The following is a 6000-nucleotide window of genomic DNA, read 5'->3' on the forward strand; positions in this document are numbered from 1 at the left end:
GTGTCTCCTTATTTAGCTCTGCTCCACTAACCAACTGTCCAGCACTAAAGTGAACATAAGCAGGAAGTTGGGTGTGTGCATAAGTAAACATTTTGTCACTGTTATGTACATTTCACATGGCTGAAACAAAAGGTGAGAAGTCATTCAGCACTCATTACATAACAGTTTGAGACCTTAGGAGGCTCACACTCTAAAAAGAGAAAAATAGAAAATGCAAACATACGTCAACAAGTAGTGAGAGCAGGTGACTTCTTAATAAAGGACTTTTACAGCCACAAGTGTTCTATTAAAGATTTTCTGGGGAGGTAACATGCCAAAATACTTGTAATAATACTTCAAGAAATGAAAAACATTACCTTTTGCTTAGGGCTTTAAGCTAGGTCTTACAAGATCCAAGAGGCCTGTTCTTTTAGGCTGGACAGATTTCTGCATTCTGATAGGATGAAAGACTCCCATTTATTTTATAGTTAGCTCAGATTAAAAAAACAAAACAAAACAAACCACAACCAAAATCAACGAATCAAAAAAACACAATCAAATTTAAGTTCTAGTATTAGAGGCATGAACTATAATCATAGATGTATGATCAAGCAAAATGAAAAACCCATCTTTCTCTAAGTTAGACATTACAAACACAAACTCCAGTAAGTTTTGATAGCTCATAATGACGCCTTGCTATCAGAACGTGCATAAAGATAGAAATAATATACTAATTAGAATAAATGTACTAATACTGGGCTTTTTTATTTATGCGGATTTAGTCCATATTAATACTTAAAACTTCACTCTGTGAATATTTAAGCTTACAGTAGCAGCAAGACTGACATAGGCCTAAGATATCAACAGGCAGTCTAGGCAAAAAGATCTTCTTTCCCAAATGCAGGGAGACTACAGGACTTTAAAAGGGCCATACTGGTTTATGACAACTAACAGGTAAACCTGCCTCTGAAACATTTCACTAAGAACATGACCAATTGCCTGGGGACCCTTGAATACCACTGATGATAAACTGCTGCAGGCAGTTTGTAAAGTCTCAGATGGGGGATTAGAAAAAAACCCTTAAATATAAATAGCTTCCTGGGGTTTTTTGCTCACTTCCGTTGATTTCTTTTGTGATATCCATCTCTTCCACCATCAAATTGTAATTGAAAATACAGTTAATCATTATTGTACTTTGAATTTATTTCCTAATTTCAGCCATGACATGCTTACTTACATCTTATCTGAAAAACTGAATCCAACGCTATTGTTCCATTTAAGATTTTGGATTACTGCTAAATCAAAAACAATCCTGAGGGATTTTAAATTTAGCCACGCTTAAGCAAACATATTCCTAAGTGCTCTGTAGCAGTTAATCTTAAATCAACCAAATTAAGCTGATGCAACTTTTAAAACTATTCAGTGCTGTGCCCAAGAGGCTCAGCGTTTCCCCAAGGAAGAACAGGTGTATAACCCTAATCCTAATTTGCATCAGTAACCACAGACACAGCACTGCAAAGTTTAGTGCAAAGCTTACTGCTGGCACAGGATCCTAGTAAGATTCAGTCTGAGGAAATCTCTATATACAAAGTAAAAAATCAGAAGACTACAGAACAGAGCAGAAAGAGATGAACTCTAAAGGCCAGGAGGAAAGCCAGGAACAGGAAGACATTGCAATGTATGACTGCAAAGCTCAGACTTTGGAACCCTCACAGGCCTACTAATATCAGCAACTTCATTTTTATATACAAACTTTAACAAGAATAAGCACGAGGTCCTTGAAATTTATACATAACAGTTGAAAGTTAACATCTATCAACTGGGAAGGGTGAATGACAACAAGGGTAAGTGACACCTGATTTTTTGTTCAGGTACCTTCAAATGAATGGGACATTCTCCCATTCTAGGGTAACATATTGGAGGACCTATTGTTTCTGAATCAGTAACTAAATATTGAACACGTGCTGTTTTGCTATAAAATTCTCTTGTCAGAATGAATGCAGTGAAGCTCTCCTGATTAATGATGATTAATCATTTTCTCCGAGGATCTAGACCCAAACACTGTTTTATTAAGAACCATTCTATTTGCAATGATCACCTCAACCGCCTCAGATACTCTGAAAAACTGTTTTTTCATATGTACAACAGACTATACTCCAACATTTTTAAATGCCATCAGAGTGCAAGCAAGACCCACTGACACACAGTAAAGCAGGAAGTTTTACTCAGCAACTATAAGCATGACCTCAAGGCACAGCAGTCCCCTTATTTTACAGATACTACGTATGTGTTAGCTAGAGGGTAAGTACCATGTTTCCCTAAAACTGAATCACTTTTACTATATATTTTGGTCCTATTAAAATTCCTATCAACAGCCACACAGAATTCCAAAACCAATTATGTTGTTGAACTGTATCACCTATATCTGTATCACCCATATCCCCACAAAGATGTGTTCTGAGAAACAGTGATATGATAAGCGTTAGTGTTAATTTAAGCACGATTCCTCATACTGGAGATGCTTGTGGTTATTAACGTTCTGGAGCCTCACTAGAACAGCTGGGTTTTAGGATAGTTAAGAAATGTCCAGAATAGACTTTCTGTTTGAAAGATAAAACAGAGCTATCTGTGCTACATAAAACTTTCCTATTAGCAGCTCTTAAGGTCTTCAGCATCTGCTGGGACAGTGGTGCCTGGATGCCTGACATTCTTAGTGTGCACAGCATCTTTGGGGACAGTGGTGTCCATGGTACAAACAATTCTCCCAGCAGGGAGAGATCTCTGAAGACAGTGGACCTAGTGTTACATTAATCTTCGCAGCATCTGTCCGGACTATTGCAATACCATAGCCATACCAAATAATATGTCACAGCATCTGTATTGTCCACTCGCCACGACTGGTACCAAATAACATCATAGGCCAAAAGCCCACGAAAATTAGAAAAAAATCCAAACAGAAGATGCATGCAATTTTATTACAAATATCTGTATGTTTAAAGACTACTTCTGTTCCAGGAGACTTAAGTATAATGAGCCACTTCTTCAAAAACCTTCTTTTACATTTTTTGCTCCTTAAAAAAGGCTACTCGTTTTTTAAATCCATCACTGGTTTCAACACTTATTTTGTTAATCCTTAAAAAAATCAATATACTACTTTTCAGTCTTCATACCTTTAATATGCTATACTCATACACTGTAAATAAAAAACTACAGTTTTTTAGAATTAAAAATACCTAAGGATTAAGTCTCTTATTCAGCTCTTCTGAAGACAGGGAGGTGTGATTGTAAGATGAGTTTTTTGCATTGATAAAGAAACATTTAGTTTTTCACTATACTGTATCTCTGATCTAACACTTCTGATGTCTACTACACGTTAAGATATGAATTAATTTCTGTCTTACAACATTACAACTACAACACACTTTTACAATGCAGAAAAGTAAATGCTTATCAACATGCCATCCATGGCTCAATATTTAAAATTCAGGGGTACAGGCATTCTATATTGAGACTACCAACCTGTGACTTTAAAAAAAATATTTGTCTTTCTTCTCTTCAAGTTGTCATTTCCCCATTGTATAAGTTCACTTCAAGGACAGCACAGAAATCTACCTCGTTAGGGTCCTATATCAGCTTACTATTGTCATTTCCTTAGATTTTCACCTAAAGTTTCTCCCAATCACCACTTGATTTGTCCAATACCTTCCAAGACCGACATACTACACAGGGTACACTGCAATATTTTTCTGAAGGACAGAGGCAAATATATGTTTTTCAGTAGAATATGATAATCCATATCTGATTTTGAACAACAAACCTAAAAGGTAAGAAATATGGACCTTTCTAGTTAATTGACCTTTCTAGTTAATTAAGCTCTAGGTTACTTAAGTTAGGGCAAAATAAGGAATAAAAGCTACTGGTTTCACAGCGAGAAGGTATTTAAGGCTAGAGAGCCTCAAAAAAACCTGCTTTGTCAAATAATACACCTAAGCAAATACATTAAACATAATGAAAAAAAAGTAAATTGATTTTGGACAAACCATTTAATAAATGTGGTTTAAAGCGAAGCCTGCCAAAACTCCTGTAAGGTCTGCTGTCTCAGATGAAGTACCACGCACCTGCTCAGCTTGTGCCAATACTTCTATAGAACCATTCACTTGTATAATTAACTGTGCATAAATTAACAGCTGTCAAGCGGTTCGAGGATTTTCTAAGTTAGTCAAATGAAACAAAATAAAATGTTTAACAATGGACTAAACTGCACAATAGCTATTTTACATTGTATCCTAGTTTTATTACCTTTTATCTATTACCAGAAGATTATGCATTAAGTACTTTTCACATGGATTTGAAGCTAAATTTACGCCAGAAACCACAAAACATTCAAAGAAATGCAACCTGCCACTAAGTCAAGAAGTTTAGTTCAGCAGCACTTCAAGAAGTTTAAGAACGGCTTCAATAGAGCATACATGCAACATAGAAAAAAAACACAACAAAATACCTTTACAACACCCTTAAGAGCCTTACAATAACACGTTATCTTCCTGAGCTGAAATCCCACATTTTGAAATCCCCTCCTGAGCAGCTAGTTATGTGATACTGCTCTAAGTACACATTGCCCACACCAAAACCATAGAATTTGACTTGCAAACTAGGTATGTTCCGCAAATTATACATTGGCAAGAGAAAACAAAACAGCAGGTGCCCTCCCTAGCTAGAGGGGCCTCAAACTCTAGAAATGACAGAGACCACAAGCATGGGATTGCTCTTCCCAGTCTCTATCCAGTTGACATGTGTAGGTCTTGTGTGAAAGAGGTTCTCCAAGCGGGTACCTAAGGTATGCTACGCTTTTAATCCACTTATGCCGCTCCCAACTTACCTACTCAGCCGTATATGCAAAAGCTTGCACTGCTGGCAGCTCCTCCTCCAAAGGCGGCTAGAAGTCTTTTTTGGAGCCTCAGGGCTCTTAGGTTTGGACTCTGCAGTTCCTTATGGGCAGACACTCCCACCAGTGAGGTAGCAGCACGCAGAAGCAGCTAGAAAGTTTGCCACAATCTCTACCTTCCCCTGCAATTCGCTCCTCTCCTAGCCTCAGCCTCTTCTCCTTCCTGGCGAAAGGGCGTCGGCGGAGGCGACACTTCTCGCAGAGGTTTCTTGCCTCAGCAGTGCCGCAGCTGGAAGGGCTCTCCCGCTGGAGGGCGGCTCCGGGCCGGGGGGCGCCGCGGGCAGCGCTCGTTCGGGGCTGCGGCCGCCGCCGTGTTTGCCGCGAGCCTCATGCTCGCCGCCGTGCTCCCTGACATCATTCATTCTGCTACGCGCACGCCCGCCCACTCCATTTCCAAGCAGTGACTCACCCCGGCGCCGCCGCTGCCGCTGTTCGGGGCAGGGCCTGCCGGACCGGCCGGACCTCTCGCAGCCCTGGCCCGCCACGCAAGGTGCCGGCCCCGCCCGCGGACCCCCGACACGCGCCTTTGCTCGCGCGCGCCGCCCGCTCCCGGCGGAGGGGCCGCGCGCCCGCACCGCCCCGGCGCGCCCCTCTGCCGGGGCCGCGGCACCCCTGTGCGGGCGCCGTGCCGTGCCCGAGCCGTGCCCGCCTGCTCCTTCCCTCGCCAGCCCCGCACGGCCCTCCCGTGGGACGGCCCAACGCCGCTGCCGCCGGCCAGAGCCACGTCAGCCCGCACAAGCGGGCGTCGACATCTGCCCTGCCCCTGAAGCGCCTGCTACGGGAAGGGCACCGCCAGCCTCCGCAACCAGCGCGGGGGCAGGTGCCGGGGCCGGCTCGGTAGCCAGGCCACAACCGAGCGCCGCCACCCTCCGCAGTCCCCGGTTTTGCCGGGGAATTTGATTTCCCCAACTCTGCTCACGTGATGGATGACTGTCACTGAAACCCCCTGCTTCTCAAGTGTTTCACCCCCGCCTCTGGACTTGGCTTTCCTTGGGGTTTGGTTTTTTGGGGCTTGTTTTTTTTGCATTGGGTGGAGGGGTATTCCCCCCACTTTTACTTTCAGAAACGTTCCCCCA

The 6000-nt window shown here is 42.5% G+C and overlaps 1 protein-coding gene across 3 annotated transcripts in view; it reads right to left on the minus strand.

Moving 5' to 3' along the window:
* Positions 1-5405, minus strand: part of SGMS2 (sphingomyelin synthase 2) — a 40019-nt gene extending 34614 nt beyond the window's left edge. For all 3 annotated transcript variants that reach the window (XM_014878307.2, XM_088163855.1, XM_088163857.1), the window contains exon 1: positions 4859-5405. The gene's annotated coding sequence lies outside the window, so the exon portion shown is untranslated. The remainder of the gene's footprint in view (positions 1-4858) is intronic.
* Between the last annotated feature and the right edge of the window lie 595 nt (positions 5406-6000).

This window comes from Sturnus vulgaris, chromosome 4 (assembly GCF_052056855.1).
Source record: "Sturnus vulgaris isolate bStuVul1 chromosome 4, bStuVul1.hap1, whole genome shotgun sequence".
Classification (NCBI taxonomy): domain Eukaryota; kingdom Metazoa; phylum Chordata; class Aves; order Passeriformes; family Sturnidae; genus Sturnus; species Sturnus vulgaris.